Here is a 23,949-nt window from a genome sequence, read left to right as displayed (position 1 = left end):
TTGGGAATTTTTTCTAAGTTAGAGACTGCTTGGGCTGCTTAATAATCTCATTATGTGTGGAGAGAAACATTACAAGAGGATTTAGCCATTTAAGTTTCCCCAGGGCAACCAAAGATATAGCAGCTTCTTACAAAATGCACTTCTGCTTGGATGTGAAAGAAGATCAATTTGGGGTGGACTGGTGATAATGGACTAGAAAAATTAGCCCCCATCTCTTTCCTCAGATGATACCTTAATAGAGACAACCACAATAATAATAATACTGAACATTTCAGAAGTATATTAGGAGAAAACATTGTGAGTTTCCTGTATATTTTTTTACTCTACTGTATGTCATGTTCCCCCGAAATCTGTATAACCATTACAAGTTTAATTCTTCTCCCAACAACAGGAAAATAGGTGCCACATAGACAAAAATATCAATGAGCAGGTTTGCATCCCAAATTGGCTTTCTTTAAACATTACTAAGAAAATAAGGCTGAGAATGCAAGCTTTATAGAAAGGAAAACAATTACTTTCTGATATTTCTAACCATTCCTTTTATGTATCAAGTATCAGAGATATTAGATTCTTATACTACACAACAAAGTATAACAGACATAGTGTTTTAAATAATGCCCATTTATTATTTCACAGTTTTTTCGCGTCAGGTGTCTTGGCAAAGCTTAATTGGGGCCTATGTTCGGAGTCTATTGGGCCCCTAGGAAAGTTTTACAAAAATCAGATTTTATTGGAGATTTGACAGAGAAAGTCTGGAAGAATCTTTTTTCAAGTTCACAAGATTCATTTTCTTTCCGCTGTTGCTCAGGCTGCTTATGGGTTGTTGGCTGGAGGCTGTCCTAACATCCTAGCAGCAGCAGTCTCCAGCCATGTGTTCCTCTCCATAGGAAGTTCACAACATGTTAATTTACCTCATCAAACCCATTTTTCTTCAGCCCATTTTTAAGATACCCAAACGATTTGGACCTAACAAGAGCAGAAGTTATTAAGAAAAGGTGGCAAGAATACACAGAAGAACTGTACAAAAAAGATCTTTACGACCCAGATAACCATGATGGTGTGATCACTCACCTAGAGCCAGACATCCTGGAATGCAAAGTCAAGTGGGCCTTAGGAAGCATCACTACAAAAAAGGCAAGTGGAAGTGATGGAATTCCACCTGAGCTATTCTAAGTCCTACAAGATGATGCTGTTAAAATGCTGCATTTAATATGCCAGCAAATTTGGTAAACTCAGCAGTGGCCACAGAACTGGAAAAGGTCAGTTTTCATTCCTGTCCCAATGAAAGTCAATGCCAAAGAATGTTCTAACTACCACACAATTGCAATCATCTTACATGCTAGTAAAGTTATACTCAAAATTCTCCAAGCCAGGCTGCAATAGTATATTAACCTAGAACTTCCATATGTTCAAGCTGGATTTAGAAAAGGAAGAAGAACCAGAGATCAAATTGCCAACATCCGTTGGATCATCAAAAGAACAGGAGACTTCTAAAAAAAATTTACTTCTGCTTTATTGACTACACCAAAGCCCTTGACAGTGTGGATCACAACAAACTGGAAAATTCTGAAAGAAATGGGAATACCAGACCACCTGACCTGCCTCCTGAAAAATCCGTATGCAGGTCAAGAAGCAACAGTTAGAACTGGACATGGAACAACAAACTGATTCCAAATGGAAAAGGAGTACGTCTAGGCTGTATATTGTCACCCTGCTTATTTAACTTATATACAGAATCAGTTCAGTTCAGTTCAGTAGCTCAGTCATGTCTGACTCTTTGCGACCCCATGAATAGCAGCATGCCAGGCCTCTCTGTCCATCACCATCTCCTGGAGTTCACTCAGACTCACGTCCATCAAGTCTGTGATGCCATCCAGCCATCTCATCCTCGGTCATCCCCTTCTCCTCCTGCCCCCAATCCCTCCCAGCATCAGAGTCTTTTCCAATGAGTCAACTCTTCACATGAGGTGGCCAAAGTACTGGAGTTTCAGCTTTAGCATCATTCCTTCCAAAGAAATCCCAGGGTTGATCTCCTTCAGAATAGACTGGTTGGATCTCCTTGCAGTCTAAGGGACTCTCAAGAGTCTTCTCCAACACCACAGTTCAAAAGCACCAATTCTTCAGCGCTCAGCCTTCTTCACAGTCCAATTCTCACACCCATACATGACCACTGGAAAAACCATAGCCTAGACTAGATGGACCTTAGTTGGCAAAGTAATGTCTCTGCTTTTGAATATACTATCTAGGTTAGTCATAAATTTTCTTCCAAGGAGCAAGCGTCTTTTAATTTCATGGCTGCAGTCACCATCCGCAGTGATTTTGGAGTCCAAAAAAATAAAGTCTGACACTGTTTCCACTGTTTCCCCATCTATTTCTCATGAAGTGTTGGGACCAGATGCCATGATCTTCATTTTCTGAATGTTGAGCTTTAAGCCAACTTTTTCACTCTCCTCTTTCACTTTCATCAAGAGGCTTTTTAGTTTCTCTTCACTTTCTGCCATAAGGGTGGTGTCATCTGCATATCTGAGGTGATTGATATTTCTCCCAGAAATCTTGATTCCAGCTTGTGCTTCTTCCAGTCCAGCGTTTCTCATGATGTACTCTGCATAGAAGTTAAATAAGCAGGGTGACAATATATAGCCTTGACATACTCCTTTTCCTATTTGGAACCAGTCTGTTGTTCCATGTCCAGTTCTAACTGCTGCTTCCTGGCCTGCATACAGATTTCTCAAGAGGCAGGTTAGGTTGTCTGGTATTCCCATCTCTTTCAGGATTTTCCACAGTTTATTATGATCCACACAGTCAAAGGCTTTAGCATAGTCAATAAAGCAGAAATAGATGTTTTTCTGGAAGTCTCTTGCTTTTTAGATGATCCAGCGGATGTTGGCAATTTGATCTCTGGTTCCTCTGCCTTTTCAAAAACCAGCTTGAACATCAGGGAGTTCACGGTTCATGTATTGCTGAAGTCTGGCTTGGAGAATTTTGAGCATTACTTTACTAGCATGTGAGATGAGTGCAATTGTTTGGTAGTTTGAGCATTTTTTGGTATTGCCTTTCTTTGGGATTAGAATGAAAACTGACCTTTTCCAGTCCTGTGGCCACTGCTGAGTTTTCCAAATTTGCTGGCATATTGAGTGCAGCACTTTCACAGCATCATCTTTCAGGATTTGAAACAGCTCAATTGGAATTCCATCACTTCCACTAGCTTTGTTTGTAGTGATGCTTTCTAAGGCCCGCTTGACTTCACTTTCCAAGATGTCTGGCTCTAGATTAGTGATCACATCATCATGATTATCTAGGTCATGAAGATCCTTTTTGTACAGTTCTTCCATGTATTCTTGCCACCTCTTCTTAATATCTTCTGCTTCTGTTAGGTCCATACCATTTCTGTCCTTTATCAAGCCCATCTTTGCATGAAATGTTCCCTTGGTATCTCTAATTTTCTTGAAGAGATCTCTAGTCTTTCCCATTCTGTTGTTTTCCTCTATTTCTTTGCATTGATCACTGAAGAAGGCTTTCTTATCTCTCCTTCCTATTCTTTGGAACTCTGCATTCAGATGCCTATATCTTTTCTTTTCTCCTTTGCTTTTCACCTCTCTTCTTTTCACAGCTATTTGTAAGGCCTCCCCAGACAGCCATTTTGCTTTTTTGAATTTCTTTTCCAAGCATGGTCCACTGGAGAAGGGAATGGCAAGCCACTTCAGTATTCTTGCCTTGAGAACCCCATGAACAGTATGAAAAGGCAAAATGATAGGATACCAAAAAAGAAACTCCCCAGGTCACTAGGTGCCCAATATGCTACTGGAGATCAGTGGAGAAATAACTCCAGAAAGAATGAAGGGATGGAGCCAAAGCGAAAACAATACCCAGCTGTGGATGTGACTGGTGACAGAAGCAAGGTCCGGTGCTGTAAAGAGCAATATTGCATAGGAACCTGGAATGTCAGGTCCATGAATCAAGGCAAATTGGAAGTGGTCAAACAAGAGATGGCAAGGGTGAACGTCGACATCCTAGGAATCAGCAAACTAAAATGGACTGGAATGGGTGAATTTAACTCAGATGACCATTATTCTACTACTGCAGGCAGGAATCCCTCAGAAGAAATGGAGTAGCCATTATAGTCAACAAAAGAGTCCAAAATACAGTACTTGGATGCAATCTCAAAAACGACAGAACAATCTCTGTTCGTCTCCAAGGCAAACCATTCAATATCACAGTAATCCAAGTCTATGCCCCAACCAGTAACACTGAAGAAACTGAAGTTGAATGGTTTTATGAAGACCTACAAGACCTTTTAGAACTAACACCCAAAAAAGATGTCCTTTTCATTATAGGGGTCTGGAATCCAAAAGTAGGAAGTCAAGAAACACCTGGAGTAACAGGCAAAATTTGGCCTTGGAATATGGAATGAAGCAGGGCAAAGACTAATAGAGTTTTGCCAAGAAAATGCACTGGTCATAGCCAACACCCTCTTCCAACAACACCAGAGAAGACTCTACACATGGACATCACCAGATGGTCAACACTGAAATCAGACTGATTATATTCTATGCAGCCAAAGATGGAGAAGCTCTATACAGTCAACAAAAACAAGACCAGGAGCTGACTGTGGCTCAGATTATGAACTCCTTATTACCAAATTCAGACTTAAATTGAAGAAAGTAGGGAAAACCGCTAGACCATATACAGAATACATCATGAAAAATGTTAGGCTGGATGTAGTACAGGCTGGAATCAAGATTGCCGGTAGAAATGTCAATAACCTCAGATATGCAGATGACACCACACTTATGGCAGAAAGCGAAGAAGAACTAAAGAGCCTCTTGATGAAATTGAAAGAAGAGAGTGAAAAAGCTGGCTTAAAACTCAACATTCAAAAAACTAACATCATGGCATCTGGTCCCATCACTTGCTGGCAAATAGATGGGGAAACAATGGAAACAGTGACAGACTTCATTTTCTTGGGCTCCCAAATCACTGCAGATGGTGACTGCAGCCATGAAATTAAAAGGCGCTTGCTCTTTGGAAGAAAAGCTATGACTAACCTAGACAACGTATTACAAAGCAGAGACATTACTTTGCCAACAAAGGTCTGTATAGTCAAAGCTATGGTTTTTCCAGTAGTCATGTATGGATGTGAGAGTTGGACTATAAAAAAAGCTGAGCACCAAAGAACTGATGCTTTTGAACTGTGATGTTGGAGAAGACGCTTGAGAGTCCCTTGGACTGCAAGGAGATCCAACCAGTCCATCCTAAAGGAAATCAGTCCTGAATATTCTTTGGAAGGACTGATGCTGAAGCTGAAGCACCAATACTTTGACCACCTGATGTGAAAAACTGACCCACTGGAAAAGACCCTGAAGCTGGGCAAGATTGAAGGTGGGAGGTGAAGGGGATGACAGAGGATGAGATGTTTGGATGGCATCTCCAGTTTGATGGACATGAGTTTGAGCAAGCTCTGGGTGTTGGTGATGGACAGGGAAGCCTGGCGTGATGCAGTCCATAGAGTTGCAAAAAGTCAGACATGACTGAGCAACGGAACTGAACGGAATACTAGATTTTAGCAATTTGATTATGACTGACTAAGTTTTGTTTACTTTGTCTTTATTACTCTTAAGTTTCATTGAGCTTCTTGAGTCTGTAGGTATAGAGTTTTCATCAGTATTTTTGTCTCATTTCTTCAAAATATTTTGCTCCTAACTCTCTTCTCTCTTTTTGGTATCCCCTTTGTGTATATCATGAAACATTTCATATTTTGTTTTGTTTTTTAATTTGGCTAATTTCTATTGTCATAACTTCACCTTCATTGATGTTTTCTTCTGCAGTGTCTTATCTGTTAATAATCCCTTTTTATTCCCAGTTTTTTATGAAATCTCCACACTGTTCTCCAATTTAGAAAGATGGTAACGATAACCCTGTATGCGAGACAGCAAAAGAGACACAGATGTACAGACTAGTCTTTTGGACTCTGTGGGAGAAGGAGAGGGTGGGATGATTTGAGAGAATGGCATTGAAACATGTATAATATCGTATATGAAACAAGTCGCCAGCCCAGGTTCGATGCATGATACAGGATGCTTTGGGCTTGTGCACTGGGATGACCCAGAGGGATGGTACGGGGAGGGAGGAGGGAGGGGGGTTCGGGATGGGGAACACGTGTATACTTGTGGCGGATACACGTTGATGTATGGCAAAACCAATACAATATTGTAAAGTAATTAACCTCCAATTAAAATAAATAAATTTATAAAAAAAGAAAATCTACAGTAAAAAAAAAAATCCCTTTTTAATTACCTTTTGAATCCAAATACTCTATTTTTCAAAACTAGACACATCACTTTGCTTTTTTAATATCTTTGATTTGTCTTCTGTATATATTTATTCACTTATATGTAATTAAATCTAATCATCATAGCCATTCTAAAACTGTGTCTATTAAATCTATCACATCTTTCATCTTTGAGTCTATTTCTCTTTACTGATTCTTTCGTGGCACTTTTCCCCTTCTTCTTCTGTCTGTCAAATAATTTATTTTGATTACAATCACTTAGAATTCTACTTTTTTAAAATCATGCTTGTAATTTGATGTATTCCTTTGTACTTTGTTGTATTTTTTATACTGTGTTGGACCTGATAGGAAGGTGAATTACTCATAGATTGGCTCAATCATTTTGCGATTGTTTGAAGTTTTGGTAGAGTGAGTTTAGTGTAGTTTTACTTTGGGCGGTCTTTATCTCTGTTCAGTTCAGTTCAGTTCAGTCGCTCAGTCGTGTCCGACTCTTTGTGACCCCATGAATCGCAGCATGCCAGGCCTCCCTGTCCATCACATCTCCCGGAGTTCACTCAGACTCACGTCCATCGAGTCCGTGATGCCATCCAGCCATCTCATCCTCGGTTGTCCCCTTCTCCTCCTGCCCCCAATCCCTCCCAGCATCAGAGTCTTTTCCAATGAGTCAACTCTTCCCATGAGGTGGCCGAAGTACTGGAGTTTCAGCTTTAGCATCATTCCTTCCAAAGAAATCCCAGGGCTGATTATCTCTGTTATGAAAGAATGATGTTTCCAGGGTCCCTATTGAGAGAGCTGATGTTCAAGAAAGATTCTTATCTGGCTGGATGGAATTCATGCCTCCCAGACCTTCAATATTTTGGAATCATTTGGCTTTCAGATCCCTACCCTGCTACTGCTGCTGCTAAGTCACTTCAGTCGTGTCCGACTCTGTGTGACCCCATAGACGGCAGCCAGCCAGGCTCCCCCGTCCCTGGGATTCTCCAGGCAAGAACACTGGAGTGGGTTGCCATTTCCTTCTCCAATGCATGAAAGTGAAAAGTGAAAGGGAAGTCGCTCAGTCGTGTCCAACTGCTAGTGACCCCATGGTCTGCAGCCCACCAGCCTCCTCTGGCCATGGGATTTTCCAGGCAAGAGTACTGGAGTGGGGGGCCATTGCCTTCTCTGGATTCCTACCCATCTGTAGCTTAATGTTCATCAGGTGACTCAAGAGAATAACACTGTTCTGTTACTAGCAGCTCTTTCTCTGTGTAGCTCTCTCCTCTCTGGTGTTTTGCCATCACTTGTTAATCCTTGTATTTCAATCTCTGTATTTTCAATTCAGCGAGAACACCATCTTTTCCTTGGTTTTCTGTCTGCACTGTGGTCCAGAAGAAATCACCAGGCAGAAAACCACTTTCTTTGTTTCCCTTCTTTTAGAGCTGTTTTTTTTTAAAAAAAACCCTTCACATTCTTCATATTTGTTTATTTTTAAAAATAAATTTATTTATTTTAATTGGAGGTTAATTACTTTACAATATTGTATTGGTTTTCCCATACATCACCATGTATCCGCCACAGGTATACATGTGTTCCCCATCCTGAACCTCCCTCCCTTCTCCCTCCCCATACCATCCCTCTGGTAGAAATAGAAATTCTTGATTTCTATTCATCCAGATTCGGAATTGAATACTGACTTGTTTATGGGAAATTGTGCCCTCTTCAGCTTCTTTCACCTCCATTTTATCTTAGGCTCATTTGATCAACCATGTAAGTTAATGACTGTTCTGAGCATTTTATAGAGGAACCTAACGGAAAATCCCATGGACAGAGGAGCCTGGTAGGCTGCAGTCCATGGTGTCTCGAAGAGTCGGACATGACTGAGCGACTTCCCTTTCACTTTTCACTTTCATGCATTGGAGAAGGAAATGGCAACCCACCCCAGTGTTCTTGCCTGGAGAATACCAGGGACGGGGGAGCCTGATGGGCTGCCTTCTGTGGGGTCATACAGAGTCGGACACGACTGAAGCGACTTAGCAGCAGCAGCAACGTAATGTAAAAGTATGTTTGAGTTAGAGGGCTGGATATGAAATTTCAAGCCTGCAAAATATGTTTTCTTACTCCAAGTCTGGCATTTCCCTGTTGTATCAAGTCTTCTTTATATATCTGTTAAGTGTGTAAAAGATTTTATAAAAAGAAAAAGGCCAAGCTCCCCTGTCTCCAACCTTTTTGTTCTTCCTGATGAGTGTGCTTGATAGTTTTGACGAGAGCAAGTTAATCCTGTTTAAGCTATCCACTTAACACCCCTTCCGACTCCCCAGGGACCTTTCCTGTTACCTCTTCACAGTTGGTCTAGCACACATTGGCTGCTTTAATACTTCTCTCCTGCAGTGTTTTCATAAATGTTAAGGACCACTCCACAGACAATCAAGGAGGCCTGCTGCAGAGACCCTAGCAGAGCTGGAGCAAAACTGCAACTGGAACCTGTGTCTTCTGCAACAACTCAGCCTGCCAGGGAAATAACCCTGTGTCAGATGTCTTCCCAGTGGAGTATAGAAGTTAATACCTGCTCTTTTCAGTGGGACCAAACTTTATAAGCAGAATAACTTAAAGTTAATTATTTTCCCTTTAAGTAAATAGTAATTGGACATTTTGTATATGTTTCTTTAAAATTGATTGAGTTAATATTTTAACCACACAAGGCAGGTGTGATTTTATCTTCATATTTTACATGTGAAAATCTGATACTCAGAGAGAAGATGTTTTTCCCTGTTACCCAACGAATCATTGTTGGAGGAGACCTCAACTCTTTAATTCTTGATTGAAAAGCTACCTTGATTACTCTTTGCTCTCCTAGGTTTCCCCAAATATCCCTGTATCCTGTTCAGGATGTTAAAGTGTTAGCCTCTCAGTTATGTCTGACACTTTGCGACCCCATGGACTATAACTCGCCAGGCTTCTCTGTCCATGGGGTTTCCCAGGCAAGAATACTGGAGTAGGTTGCCATTCCTTCTTCAGGTAATCTTCCAACCCAGGGATCGACCCTGGGGCTCCTGCATTGCAGGCAAATTCTTAGCCTGCTCAGATTCTGAGCCACCAGCGAATATTGTAATTGTTGAGGATTTTGAGTTATATACAATGAAAACCAAATCTGGCTAAGTTATAAATAAATTTACCTTATATATATATAAATGCTTTATATAAATAATTCAAAGATAAAACTAAAAAAAAAAAAAAAACAGGCTCAGAAAGATGTTGAGTGTTATTTATAGGAAAAGGCAGCCTCCAAGCTCAGTCTCCAATACCCTTCCTCCCAGCCTTGGACATGGAGCACCTCCTAATCAAAAGATACAGAGCCTACAATGCCTGTGTGGGGGTATCTTTCTTTGTTACAGGACGATGAATACTCTTTTCTCTGCTTAAGGTGAATGTGCCATATAGGAAGATGTGGCCATTGTTCACTCCTCCTGGATCATAAAGCCATTAGCGAGCACTGCTGTGACAGAAGACTTTATGTGAACAGTTAGCATTCTCTGCCACAGATTGGTGCTGTATGACTGTTCAGTGTTGTAGATAAGGAAACTTAGGTCCAGGCAGGTTAAACAATCAGCCCAATTGCATATAGCTAACTAATAGGGGAGGAATTTTCCTCCAGCATCTACATTTATAAAACTGAATGAACCATACTGAATTGCTAGATATTATTTTAATGATGCAAATGGCTCAAAATACTAGATACTAAAGTAATTTTCATATTTAAAAACTCCTCTTATGTCTAGTATTCCCCTAGACTACTCCATACCCTCAAACACTGTGGCCCTATTTTTATCACAAATTGAATTGCTTAGAATGTTATCTGGTACACTTCATTTAACAGCAATTCCATTTTTCATAGGTTTGCATTAAATAATGTATTAATGAACAGTGTTATAAATGTTCTGTCATTATGATCTGCAATTAAAATGCCCCATAGAGTCTTGTGCTAATAATAATAACTAAATTACTGACACCTTAAGAATCAGCGTGACTTTCAAGTACTGGGGCTGGTATGTAAATTCAGTCTGGTCAATATTGACTTCAGCTGTCACAAGATCAAAATTCCTCATGAATAAGCATTGTTCAACTCATTTAAAAATATATTCCAAACACCTGTTTCCAAATCAAAATAGAAATCTATTTTCAAAGACACTAGTATATGTGCAAGCTTTTTAATATAGGCAAAATATTATTTTCATCAGTTGATCTGCACCTGTACATTTATTACATTGGATTGGAACTGTAAAAACACCATGGCCACTATGGAATCTGTAATAAATTTGTTAATTACTACCCTGAAATATTCCCTTGATATTTCTAACATGTCATTAAGATACATGTATCTTTAACAATAATAATCATATCTAAAATTTGTATAGTACTTCTTTACCTTTGAAAGCACTTTCAAATAAATTCTCAAATACATTTTAGCATAGATTAACTTAATATCACTTTAGGAATTGAGAAATAGAGGCTGAGAGATGATAAATTCTGAAGGCACAGTAGGGGTGATACACAGAAGTTCTTTTGACTCTTAAGTGCAGTATTCTCGTCATTGCATGGTAGAGGAAGGTACCTGCCAAAACTTTCAAGGGAGGAATTAGATAAGGTTATATGGGGGAAAGGAAACACCCCAAATAATGCCAGCTGAAACCTGTGTGACCTTTTAAGATCTTTAACAGTATCCATACAGAGAAACCTCCATGGACCCGAATGCACATGAAACCTACAAGTGAAAATATTTAAGCTAGTTTGGGGATGGACTCTTTATTGGAGGTGGAACTTGGATCCTGAAAGAGATCTGGATTATAGATCAAGGGAGGGGAATGACACAAAATGGTATCGTGGCTACTCTGATTACCTTCTGTGCAACAAACCACCACGTAACACGTGGTCAAAGCCACAGCAGTTTTTCATTTGGATCATCCGCCCACAGTTAGGACAGATGGCTCCTTTCTGCTCTGACATCATCTGAGTGTCCGTAAGGATGAGCTTGAAATCCTCTGAAGGACCGTGGCTGCCCACCTGAACTTTGTCTGGGACCCTCAATAAAAACACATCTCCTCACAGCACAGGAGCCGGGTTTTGAGAAGCAACTGTCCAAGGCGTGGCAGTGGAAGCCATGTGACCTTCTAAGATGTTGTAAGACTGCTAAGACCCAGCCTCAGAAGTGATGCCACAGCACTTCTGCCATCTTCTATTTATAGCCTCTGTGTGTTGAGTCTCTAAGCCTTCCCCATATTTCTGTGCAGAGGAGCTGGACTCACCTTTTCTACTTTTTTCATTTAATTTTTGATTTAATGCATATTTGCCATACATATTGTTCTGCACACTTCAAGAAGTTAGACCCGAGGTAAATGTGCTCTGATACCCTGGTTGAGGAAGGGGCAGAACTAGCCAGTAATCCTCTGATCCACCATCTGGAGGTGAGAATGGATTCACCTCTTGATCATAGACATATAACATACTACATTGACAGAGGTATTTTAAAACCATCACAAGCTTTTATTTATGTTTAATTAAAACAATTTATTGGCGTATACTAATTGACAATGTTGTATTAGTTTCAGATGTACAACAAAGTAAGTCAGTCATCTACATACATATGTCAGCTCTTGTTTAGATTCTTTTTCCATGTAGGCCATTGCAGAGTATTGAGTAGAGTTCCCTGTGCTATATAATAGGTCTTTATTAGTTATCTATTTTATCTACCCCAATCTCCCAATTTATCCCTCCCTCTCTACTCCTGTAACCATAAATTTCTCTATATCTGCTACTTTTGTTTTATAAATAAACAAATCCATTTGTACTTTTTTTTTTAGATTCCGTAGATATTCTACATCACATGATATTTGTTTTTCTCTGTCTGACTTACTTCACTCAGTATGAAAATCTCTAGGTTCATCCGTGTTGCTGCAAATGGTATTATTTCATTCTTTTCTGTGACTGAGTAACATTCCATTAATTATTCAATGTACCACATCTTCCTTATCCATTTCTCTGTCAAAAAGAAATCATAAGCTTTTAAATACTAATTTGAAAATATCAAGACAGAAAATGATGAAATAAAATCATGTACAGAAACCATGTGCTTAAATTTTCCCCATTTATATAAAAGTGGGAGAAAACAATATATATGTATATTTACTTATTTCCCCCAACACCTTTCCTAGAGTTTAGTAAATATTTGTTTAATGAACGAATGCTAATGTGTCCATGTTAGACTCCAATCATTTACCCTTGTGAGCATATCAAGGGAGGAAGAGGGAATTGACAGCTGCCAGTCTTTTACTCCTGAAATCTCAGTGAGAGGGCACTGAGAGGCCTTATGAGTAGGGAAGAGACATTTCTGAAGAGCTGTTTGAGGGAGGAGGCAGAATATATAGAAGTGGGGATGTCTTTAGTTCTTCAGGTTTTTGTCGTGGAGTCTGATTCTAAGGGAGGGAGAATGAAATGTGAGTAATAAGGAGAAAGTGAGTAATTATGGCAGAAAGCACAGAACTAAAGATCCTTTTGATGAAAGTGAAAGAGGAGAGTGAAAAAGCTGGCTAAAAACTCAACATTCAAAAAACTAAGATCATGACATCTCATCCCATCACTTCATAGTAAATAGATGGGCATACAATGGAAACAGTGAGAGACTTTCTTTTCTTGGGTTCCAAAATCACTGCAGATGGTGACCGCAGCCATGAAATTAAAAGATGCTTGCTCCTTGGAAGAAAAGCTATGAGCAACCTAGACAACATATTAGAAAGCAGAGACATTACTTTGCCAACAAAGGTCCATCTAGTCAAGGCTATGGTTTTTCCAGTAGTTATGTATGGATGTTCAAGTTGGACCATAAAAAAGCTGGGTGCTTTCAGACTGTGTTGTTGGAGAATATTCTCTAGAGTCTTGGACTGCAAGGAGATCAAATAGTAAATCCTAAAGGAAATCGGTCCTGAATATTCGTTGGAAGGACTGATGTTGAAGCTGAAGCTCTAATACTTTGGCCACCTGATACAAAGAGCCCACTCATTAGAAAAGCCCCTGATGCTGGCGAAAGATTGAAGGCAGGAGGAGAAGTGGGTGGCAGAGGATGAGATGGCTGGATGGCATCACTGACTCTATAGACACGAGTTTGAGCAAGCTCTGAGAGATGGTGAAGGACAGAGAAGCCTGACATGCTGCAGTCCATGGGGTCACAAAGAGTTAGACACAACTGAGTAACTGACCAGCAACAAAATAAGGAGAGAGAGAAGAAGTAAAGGATATTGGAAGGGACCCCTGCCTGTTCTGTGATATAGAAGAGGGGAGAGTCGTGTGGCTGTTTTCTGAGAAATAAAAGCAGTCAGATAAGTCAATTCAAGAAAAGTTGTATCAGGCTGCATGGTGGCATGGTTTACATTTAGTTCAGCATAAGGTCAAGGCTAGCAACCAGCAGCACTGTGGGGACTTGAAGCTGGGAGAGGTAAAGATCAATGCTTGAAATGCTTTGAACTGCAACTCTGCCCAGTGACTTGCACAACAGTGCCCCAACTTAAGGTCATGCTGCTTTCATGGGCTTATGGAGCTTAGGCTTCTTTTCACCTAATAAGCGCTTATTTACAGTCATGTGTCAGACACAGTTCTGATGTAATTACATCTATTCCTTCAAACCTCATGGCATTGAGGACGGTATCAATATTTTCACTCCAATTTTACAGAAAAGGAAACTGAGGCACAGGGATTCTCACAGGCAGCACGAAGCATGGCAGGGATGCAGTGCCAGAGTCTGCACTCCAGTGGCTGACAGCCTGGTTCATATCAGTCATTTCAGTGAGCTCTGAAGCCACCATTTGACCCATATGGCATGCCCCATTCCTGCACACTGAAATCACTCAAAGCTTCATTGCAATTGCTATGAACCCTAGGGCATCCCTGGTGGGTCAAATGGTAAAGAATCCGCCTGCCATACAGAAGACCTGGGTTTGATCCCTGGGTTGGCAAGATCCCCTGGAGGAAGGCATACCAACCCATTCCAGTATTCTTGCCTGGAGAATTCCATGGACATGGGAGCCCGGTGGGCTACAGTCCATGGGGCCGCAAAGATTTGGACACAACTGAGTGACTAAGCACATGAACCCTAAATTTCAAAAAGAATAATGTAAGGGGACCCCAGTAGTAATAACATCAGCCACTTCTGAGTTGGTAATCCCCTCTTGAAGAGAGAAGTCAATAGGCTCTACCTGACCATCTCATTGATTAAAGACAGATCTCAATTTATTTAAGAGTCCATATTTTATTAAGGGAAGTCCCTGGTGGCTCAGACAGTAAAGCGTCTGCCTGCAACGCAGAAGGCCCAGGTTCGATCCCTGGGTCCGGAAGATCCCCTGGAGAAGGAAATGGCAACCCACTCCAGTACTCTTGCCTGGAAAATCCTATGGATGGAGGAGCCTGGTAGGCTACCATCCATGGGGTCACAAAGAGTCGGACATGACTAAGCAACTTCACATATTTTATTAAAATTCCAACCATATTGACTTTATTTTCCCTTTCAACTTCCTATAGTTTTGGGAGAAAGAATATAATGAAAAATTTGAATATCTGATTTTGAACATTCATCCTACTATGGGGATTTGAAATCTGGAATTAGTCTGCCTCATCCAGCCAGCGGGTTTTTCATAGCCTTATGTGGGAAGTGACTGTCAGTTTGTCTCTCTTTTTGCCTTTAATGTAAGGAAGATTTTTTTTTTTCTTTTCTTTTCTCTCAAAGTGTTTCACAGGCTTTGTAATTAGGCATGCCGATTAGCATATCTCTAATAGTATGGAGAAGATTGCCTTCTGAACAAGAGATGAATGAAGGTGGCATCTCACGTTTTTTTCTAGGAAGATGCAGGGGTAGAAACCCCCCACAGGACTTTGTTAGGAAATGCCTCTCCTTGGAAATGGACCCCTACTCTCCTTTGAATCAGGTCCTTCCTCAAACCAGAACAGACTCACCTATTCACACAGCATGGCAGTCACTAGATATAAGGAAGAAAACAGCAGGAGCGACAAGAATCCATTCCAAGATAAATAATTCTAACATGCTGGTAACTTACAATAAAGATTAACCGTGCTACCACTTACCTAAGGAAACATCTGCCTATGGGGAAGCCGCTCCTTTCCAATATATTAAGGATTAATTGCTTGCTTTACAGTTGTTAATAGCCAGGCTAAATATTCCACTTACAATACAGAGGCCCCCACAAACACCGAAAATGTGGAATGGAATACAGGCATATGGACTGATAACAAGTAAGCGATCATTCACTTGCTACCTGATAAAATTCTAGGCCAAACACTCTGCTTTTAATTTTCCATGATCCTTGCCCCTCTTATCTGCATCTTCCTGTTTATTGAATTCTTCCTGCTCTTCCTCTTTTGCTGCTGCTGCTGCTGCTGCTGAGTCACTTCAGTCGTGTCCCACTGTGTGTGACCCCACAGAAGGCAGCCCACCAGGTTCCCCGAGTCCCTGGGATTCTCCAGGCAAGAACACTGGAGTGGGTTGCCATTTCCTTCTCCAATGCATGAAAGTGAAAAGTGAAAGGGAAGTCGCTCAGTCATGTCTAACTCTTCGAGACCACATGGACTGCAGCCCACCAGGCTCCTCCGTCCATGGGATTTGCCAGGCAAGAGTACTGGAGTGGGGTGCCATCACCTTCTCCGCTTCCTCTCCTACTCCACCCTTACATGCTGTGTGATGTATGTATGATGCTAAATACATCTCTTTTGCATTAATCTCTGGAACTTTGGGTAACACACTCCCATGCTTCATCTTATACAATCATTACTCCTAAATCCCTGTCTCCCATATAAATTCTTCACCTGGCACCACACCTTCATGTGATGTCATATCCAGGTACTAGCATCCCAGATACCAATAGCAATAATATTAACCACATTCTCGTATCTTGCCATTGCTTTTAAATGAGGCTTTTAAAGACAAAGTAGCTTGGTAGCAAATAAATGACTAAGCATAAACTTGAATAAAGGTTCGTCTGACACAAAGTCTTTATGTTAACCACTCAACAGAACTATTGGTAACCCTGGATTATTATCAGAATGAGTCTGTTTATCCACTTTGAGACCCTTGAGTTTTTCCTACTCAGTTATATTATTATCCTCTGGTAAGTGTCTCAGGTTGTTGAGGCACTATGTTCAGATCTTAATAACCAAGCTATCTCCCATTCCAGACCAAGTAGAGGCCTTGTTATGGGCTAATTCACAGCGAAGATACCAATCCTAAACATCTGCTTCTTAAACCAAGCAATTTGTTATTTTTTAAAACACAGTGTTAATCACTATGACTGGATATCCACACATTCATGGACATGAAGCCCCAGCTTGCCACTATGACATGAGCATCACCTAGAATACAGTCAGGACACTGCCTGTGTATGGCACCTGACCCCAGAAAATCTAACAGTATTTTGAGGGTTTTTTTTTTGTGATTTCTGCAAGACTTATGAACTGTCATACAAATAACACTTGCTCACTTAAGCATCAGAAAGGCAGAATATGGTGTACAAATTCTTATCCATATTGGCAAGGGTGGATTGTTAAAGTGAGCTGTTAATAGAACTTCAGTCAATAAAGAGTACTCAAAATTGGCTCTTTCAATTATGCTTGATGAAATGTTATATCTTAATTGTATCTTCCAAGCAATTTATACATACAGGAGGAATTTATTTTCTTTTCTCTTTTGTTGAGACATCTCAGCAATGGCTGGTTCCTTGTTAAAAATGGTCATATCTACCAGCATGTAGTATAGAGTCTTGACGTCATACAGTCCAAACTATGAAGTATGGCATATGCCAAGATTTTAGATGTTCTTACAGGTAGGCAATGAGCACCTGAAAGAGACCTCAATCACTAACAAAGCTATCTTTCTGTTATACCTCCTGGTTCTGTTATAACCATGAACATGTTTTCCTTTTGTGCTAACCTCATTTTACTAGTAGGCATTTATGTGTCTAATTTATGAGACTATCTTACTAGGAAGGAAGAATTAATATATTTTAACTTTGCAATCCCATAATAGAATAGAATGTTTCTATAACTGTTAATATATTTTCTCAAAGTTACTAGCTTAAAACAATGACAATATATATTTTATTCAGAGATCTGCAGATTAGGTCAAGCTTGATGAGAATAGCTCATGTCTTACACTTCAGCACCATCTATGGTGACAAATTCTGGAATCAGGTGAAGGCTCCCTTGCTCACATGTCTGCCAGCTGATGCTGCTGACTGAGACCTGAAGTGGGACTGTGTCTACTTGTGGCCTCTCCATGTGGTTTGGGCTTCCTCACAATATGGTGGCTGAGTTTTAAGGGCTATTGTCCAGAGAGAGAACAGCTCAGGCACAAGCTGTGTTAACTTTTATGATCTAACCTCAAAAGTGACACAGAGTCACTCCCATCACATCATATTTATGAGAACCTAGACGCCATGTTGTTCCAGGCCCAAATTCAGTGGGAGGAAGAGGGGCAAATCACACTCACTGTTTAATGGAGGAGTATCAACATCACTTTGTTGGAGGGACATTTGGGATAAAATGTATTGACTAGATCACCTTCAGATGGTGCAATCTGCCCCACATAGCATCTAGTATATAGGCTGCTGCTGCTGCTGCTAAGTCACTTCAGTCGTGTCCGACTCTGTGAGACCCCATAGACAGCAGCCCACCAGGCTCCCACATCCCTGGGATTCTCCAGGCAAGAACACTGGAGTGGGTTGCCATTTCCTTCTCCAATGCATGAAAGTGAAAAGTGAAAGTGAAGTTGCTCAGTCGTGTCCGACTCTTCGCGACCCCATGGACTGCAGCCTACCAGGCTCCTCCATCCATGGGATTTGCCAGGCAAGAGTACTGGAGTGGGTTGCCATTGCCTTCTCTTGCTATATAGGAATGTTTTGTAAATGGCTATTGGAAAGAAGAAAGATGTGGAAAGAATAATTTACAGTTTATATCTGGCATTCACCTCCCACTGTTTTTTTTTTCTTAAAAAATCAGTTATTGATTTATTTTTGGCTGCACTGGGTCTGCACGTGGGCCTTCACTAGTTGTGGTGAACAGGAACTGCTCTTCCTTGTGGTATGAGGGCTTCTCATTGCAGTGCTTCTCTTGTTGAGAGGCAAGGCTCTAGAGCATGTAGGGTCAGTTGTTGCAGCTCACAGGCTCTATGCTCAGGCTCAGTAGTTGTGGTATATGGCCTTAGTTGCTTCATGGCACATGGGGTCTTCCAGCCCAGGGATTGAACCCATGTTCCCTGCATTGGCAGGCAGGTTCCTAACCACAGGACCACCAAGGAAGTCCCACCTTCCACCCTCTTAGTTTCCATACCAAATAGCTAAGTCCTGTACATTCTTATGATGCCTAAACACTTGCCACATCTATACACCAAACATGGATATCATCTTAATAATTGAATCTAGTCTGGCCAGTTCCAACAATATTCCATTAGTATTCCTTGCCTTTAACTTTCACCTCTATGTTCCTCCTAAGCATAATCCATAATACCACTAGAGGCTTTGTCTAAAATATAAATTTGATTTTGGCAAATATTTCACTTTTCTTTAGCCTTGCACTACTGCTTATTCAGTAAACCCAAATATATATGGACTATGTTGAACTCATTAATGCTAAGCTTATAGCACCCTTTCCTTCCCTTGTAAAATGCTGTTTACATCATAGCTATGCCAAATTTACTTCAATTAAATTCAGGGATCTGGTGAGGGGGCTTGTCATTCCTTGCATTCATTCTTTCCTGTAGTTGAAAGGCCATTCTTAAAACATGACCTTAAACCCAAGCACTCCCATGTTGGTTTGCTTTCCTTTTCTTTTCCCTTCAGTCTCACCAGTTCTGTCAGATGAAGGTGCTAATTGCTTGACAAAACCTAGTGCTATAGCTTTTCCTCTTAAAAAAAAATTATATATTTTTGGTGGTTGGCTCTTTGCTGCTTTGCACAGACGTTCTCTAGTTGCAGTGAGTGGGCTCTACTCTTCATTGCGGTATGGGGATTTCTCATTGCGGTGGCTTCTCCTGTTGCAGGTCACAGGCTCTAGGGCACACAAATTTCAGTAGCTGCTGCACATCAGCTCAGTAGTCATGGCTCACAGGCTCTAGAGCATGGGCTCAGTAGTTGGGGTGTACAGGCTTGGTTGCTTCCTGGCAGGTGAGGTTTTCCTCAACCAGGGATCAAACCCCTCTCCCCTGCTTTGGAAGGCAGATTCTTAACCACTGAACCCCAGGGAAGTCTTGACTCTTCCTCCTTGGGAAATAGGACACTGGTAGAGAAGGCATCTGCATCCCAGAGTGGAGTGGAGGATGTCAGTGTGAAGAGTCACTTACTGGACTCTCCACATGGCAAATTCTGGCCATTGATACAGGGCTCCCAATATGCATCTTTGACTTTTCATCACACAGAATCAGTTTCCAGCATTTCAACAGCCCTTGGCCAGCTTGCCCAGCCTTGGCTGGGGAAGGCAATACTTGCCCAGGGACCATTTCTCGGGTCTGAAGGAGGTCATTGCCTGCAGGTTCAGAGTAGTTTTTGTGGAGTTGTGTCTTATCCCCATACTGTGTGCTTGTTCATTCTATTGTTGCCCAAAGTGATAAAGCATTTATGTAAGTGGGAATGAATATCTAAGAAATCGTTTTGGGGGAAGAACTCTCCTCTCTTGCTCTCTCTTTTCCTATCAAAGTGCCCTGAGAGAAGAACAAAACCAACACTCAGTATGAGTTTGCAGAATCACTTTCCTGGAAATATTGGTTTTATAGCATAATTTGTGCTCTGAGTATTTGGTCTAAATCCCAGGTCATTCTGTTGATAAAGACAAGTGCTTAGACCTTGTGTGCTCTTTAGAAACACTCAGCATGAATTCAAGCAGGTACACCTCACACTCATCTCAGAATCCTTGAAGATCAAAGGTGGAAGATACCTAAGTTCATTTATATTATATGATACCAACTTATTCTAAAAACTGAAGTAAGGAGGCCCTGTAGGGACAGCATGGGCATACAATGGTCGCCATTTTGAAAACCAGACTTTTTTTCCCCAATCCTCTGCAGTACTGTGCCTTTATCTTATATTTATTTGCTCATTCATTCATTTATTCTCTCAAACAATCAACATTCACTGACTACCTACCATTTGCTGAGCATTTTGATTTGACATCATAGCTATCCTGCTGATTTGCTTGTCATGAGCCACACTAATTTCTAAATGTGTAAAATTTGCTCAGTCTCTACAACAATCTCCTAAGTTCAATGCAGATATCTGCCTCTCTTCTTACAGGAAAAGAAAATGGAGTTCAGAGAGCTTCAGTACTTTCCTGAAGACCACATTGGGGAGGGGGGTGAATTGTGAGTCTAGGCACAGTCCCAGCTGTGTGACTCCATGGCTAAAATATAGGGCATGACTGCTCCGACAAAAGTGTTCATTTTCTGGTAGAGAAAACTTACAAATGATATAACAAGAAGTCCTATAATGGGCGGGAATGTCATGGAGAATAATAAATGCAATTCATTTTTCCTCATTTTAAGAGTGAATGGTTTAAAAGTTTAAAGAGGGAGCCAGTGTAGCTGCTTTCTACCTATCAATTTAATACTGGAAAGTGTGCACAGAAAGTCTTCTCATTTATTCTGAGGCACGGTCTAGTTATGTTTTCCCTATGTATATACCTTGCTGCAATCATTTTAGTACCTTCTTTGTTATAACTAAAATATATGTTGTAAAGTACAAAAAAACTTATCCAAACCAAATTTCTTTCAGAAAACATAGATATATACTAAGTTAGATGTAGAGAAAGTTATATTGATAAGAATGTTCTTGTCACAGATTGCACACTTAGATCTTAGTAGCAGCTTAGTAGCTATCAGCTGAGCAGTGACTGAGTATGAAACACTTCAGTGATATTTTCTGCTTTGGCACAATGTTATAAGATAGGTGATTTGACCCCATTTTAACTAAAAGAGAGCAGAAATGTTGTTCAGTGAGCCTAATGGATGTAGAAAGTCCAGAATTGTAACCCAGGTTTCTGACCCTTAATCCAGCTTTTTTCCCAACTATGCCATGCTGCCTCATTTTTCAAAAATGTCTCAGACATCTGCTATCTTTTCAAACTGTGTTTCCTCCCTTGACTTTATCCATTGACTTCAGAATAGCATCACACAGAGTAAATAATGAAATCAGCTTTAGGATCCCAACACATTTAGAAGAGATAAGTCCTCATGTAATCAGATCAAGGCATATGTATACAAAGTTCACATTTTAAAACCATATTTGGTTCTTTAAAAGTCAAAGTGAAAAGATAAATTAATCGGCTTATGTTCTCTGAGCTGTCAAAAAGCTTTCAGTATCATTATCTTCCTGAATAACAGATCTGTGCTAGAGAACTGACTTTATTGCAGTCCTAACACTCATCATGCACTCTACTTGATACTAATTTGAAGTGTCATCAAATATTTAAGATACATGGATTTTTACCCTAATTTTAAAAATGAGAGAGCTGGGATGGCTTCCTAGGTGCACTAGTAGTAAAGAACCTGCCTGCCAATGCAGGAGACATAAGAGACCCAGGTTCGATCCCTGGGTCTGGAAGATCCCCTGGAGAAAGAAATGACAACCCAGAGGAGACTGGTAGGCTACAGACCATAGGGTCAGACATGACTGAATTGATTTAGCATGCACGTAGCATGCATAAGCTGAAATGCATCAAAAAAAATCATCATTTCCCAAGTTTACATGACTAGGATGTACAGATCCATCTAACCTCAAGATTTTTTTTTATTTGACATATGATTGATTTACAATAATATTGTGTTAATTTCCGGTGTACAGCTATATGATGGGGTTAATCATGTATATATTTTTAAGTCTCTTTTCCACTGTAGGTTATACATTGAATATAGTTCCCTGTGCTGCACAGTAAATCCTTCTTGCTATCTATTTTATGGTTTTTATCTGTTAATCTTATAATTTATCCCTCCCTCCACTGGATCCCAAGATTAAACTCTAGCAAACATCCCTTCATGGAAGAGACCAGATGATTATATTTTTTTTCAGTTTTGGATGCTTCCAATAGTTATCTGATTTTCTTCAAAAAAAAAAAATCCTAAATTCCTATTGTGTGTGCATTTGTGTACACTTCTTTATGGGTGTGGTAGAGTGGGTGGTTGAGTGTTTATACAACAGCCCTAGGAGACACATTGGAGAAGGCAATGGCATCCCACTTCAGGACTCTTGCCTGGAAAATCCCATGGACAGAGAGCCTGGTGGGCTGCAGTCCATGGGGTTTCAAAGAGTCGGACACGACTGAGCAACTTCACTTTCACTTTTCACTGGTGGGCTGCAGTCCATGGGGTCACACAGAGTTGGACACAACTGACATGACTTAGCAGCAGCAGCAGTAGGAGACACATATCGATAAAGGGTGAACAATAATCCCTCTATGAAGTATTTGCTATTTTTTTAACTTTTATTTATTTGCTGAAAACTTTACCATGGCAAATATAGGCAGCATTTAAATAGCTATAGTTGCAATGTGGCCTATATTCTATAATCACAGCCATAAGCTTCTGAAAACTTGATAAGGGCATCTGAGAAGCTGTGAACATTTCACTAAGTGAGCTGATATTTCCACTTTGGATTTTAACAGACACCCCCTAAATTCAGTATACAAATTAGCTATTTAGTGAACATTTGTTCATTTTTTGCATCTCATTAAATGAGAGCACCCTTCTTTCCATCACTCAAGTCTTCAGTAGAGTTCTAACACTGCTTTCTTTTACTTGTTTTCCTAGTAGAAGGAAAACAAAAACAGAAGTTTAAGGAACTGGAGAAGAACCCCAGCACTTGCTCAGCATCAAAGCCGTGGCTGACACAGCAGCAAAGAAGAATCCACGCCTGAACCCAGTGCTCTACTGGGACCTTTCTATTCACCCCGGTTGATTGCAGCATTGGAACAAGAAGGAGGTGAGTGGAAACTTGTGGGTGGCTGGAAGGGGTGCCTGGGACTTGAAACTGAAACCGCTCAGTCGTGTCCAACTCTTTGCGACCCCATGGACTGTAGCCTACCAGGCTACTCAGTCCATGGAATTTTCCAGGCAAGAGTACTGGAGTGGGCTGCCATTTCCTTCTCCAGGGGATCTTCCCAACCCAGGGATCGAACCTGGGTCTCCTGCACTGCAAGCAGATGCTTTACCATCTGAGCCACCAGGGAAGCCCATGGACTTGAAAGAGTGATGTCTTTCCAGGAGACACAGGCCCTGACAAGTCTGTTCACTGAGGAAGTGTTAGCGAGCATTTTGTACTGTGATCCACTGCCCAATGTACCACCTGAGGCTCATGTGTTCTGACTCTTTGACGCGTGTCTGTTTCTCTACCACACTGCAGGCTCTTTGAGGGCAGAGGTCAGTTTCATTTTTGCTCATACCATATCGTCAATGACCATCACATTGCCTGGTACATAAGTGCCCAGTATGTTTGTGATAAATTAATGCATGGATGGATGAATAGATGGATAGAAGGATGAATAAATGGATTCATAGACGACAGGTATCTTTCTCTGATAAAGGAGTCTGGGTGGTCACCTGTTGCGTGTTTTGTGGACAGGATTTTCTTCTTGTGGTGACTTTGACTTTG

The 23,949-nt window shown here is 40.7% G+C and overlaps 1 non-coding gene across 1 annotated transcript; it reads right to left on the bottom strand.

Annotated features, from left to right (window-relative positions):
- Positions 1 to 23,455: 23,455 nt before the first annotated feature.
- Positions 23,456 to 23,527, bottom strand: TRNAC-GCA. Its single transcript has one exon. It is a non-coding gene; the product is annotated as a tRNA-Cys (tRNA).
- Between the last annotated feature and the right edge of the window lie 422 nt (positions 23,528 to 23,949).

This window comes from Oryx dammah, unplaced genomic scaffold, assembly GCF_014754425.2.
Source record: "Oryx dammah isolate SB20612 unplaced genomic scaffold, SCBI_Odam_1.1 HiC_scaffold_19, whole genome shotgun sequence".
Classification (NCBI taxonomy): Eukaryota; Metazoa; Chordata; class Mammalia; order Artiodactyla; family Bovidae; genus Oryx; species Oryx dammah.
The sequence above is the reverse complement of the archived record's forward strand: the minus strand, read 5'-3'. Positions and strand labels throughout refer to the sequence as shown.